The sequence below is a fragment of the Monopterus albus genome, unplaced genomic scaffold, assembly GCF_001952655.1.
Source record: "Monopterus albus unplaced genomic scaffold, M_albus_1.0 scaffold231.1, whole genome shotgun sequence".
NCBI lineage: Eukaryota > Metazoa > Chordata > Actinopteri > Synbranchiformes > Synbranchidae > Monopterus > Monopterus albus.
In genome coordinates, this window is record NW_018128111.1 from 471,117 (window position 1) to 472,237 (window position 1,121).

At 46.5% G+C, this 1,121-nt stretch overlaps 1 protein-coding gene across 1 annotated transcript in view; it reads right to left on the reverse strand.

Moving 5' to 3' along the window:
• kcnh3 (potassium voltage-gated channel, subfamily H (eag-related), member 3) overlaps window positions 1-1,121 on the reverse strand; it is a 118,332-nt gene that overhangs the window by 16,226 nt on the left and 100,985 nt on the right. The window lies entirely within an intron of this gene.

Genomic DNA, 1,121 nt, shown 5'->3' on the forward strand with positions numbered 1-1,121 from the left:
CCTAAATGTGATTCCTGGTCAAGAAGAAAAGCTGCTGAAGCAGCATTCAGGCCACAGGACATTTACACAGTCCACTGGCACCCAGACTAATGACATCATGTTAGGATGGCTGCTCCCTGAGGTGCAGTGACCCGCCTCACAGCTTCAGGGCAGCTCACCACTACAGTATGAGGATGAACTGCAGAGAGACTAACAAAGCTGCCTCTCGGTGTTCTGTTTAGCTTGCTCTCCTTCAGTAGAGGACCATATAGACCTAAACCTGTGGGTGCAAGATTATTAAAGAAAAATCAATGCAACACTAAAACATCACATTCAATTATAGCATGTGGATGTCTGTCAACAAATCCCCTGTGTGTGGGAGCAGCAGCAGCAGCGCTGTCTGTCCCACCAGTGTTTGATTTCAGCCCCACACCTTTGACTGTTCATGTAATATGTAGCTTGTGTTTTATATAATAAAGAAAGCCTGGAACATGTGAGCTGTCTGTCGTATATTACTGTTATTTCAGTAGAACAGAGCATTAGGCTTTATTGTCCTGTGAGATGCGGAACCTTTGACAGACTGCTGTTTCCTGCGGTAAACCGTACTCATTTCCTGTTTTCTGTATTTGCACTGCGTTGTGCTTGCTTCGATTGTTTAGGAATTAAACTCACTATTTTCTAGGTTCATCTGAATTTTTGAGTGACAACATACGCTTGCACCACTTAAAGCACTTGTTTCGCAGAAGTTCTTGCTAACTACCAAATTTAACTTGCTACTTTAGGTCGGCTAGTTTAGAAGCTAGCTAAGCTAGTAGCTTAATCGAGAGCAATGGCTTCCTCCTCTTCCTCTCCTCCTTTCTCTTGCTCGGAGTGTCGCATGTTCAGTTATTCCTCTGCCTCCTTTAGAGATAATGGTACTTGTAATAAATGTCAGATGGAGGCGAGGCTCACAGACTTAGAAGCGCGGCTCCACACCATGGAGAATAGGCCAGCTAGCTATGCCCATGTAGGCGGTGTGGACCCTCCTAGACGTAGCTTAGCCCAAGATAGCCGCCCCCCACAGCTTCCCGAGCAGCCGGGATCTCAGACAGGTGGCTGGAGGACATTTCGCAAGAGTCGTAGCTCCAAACGAATGTCCACGG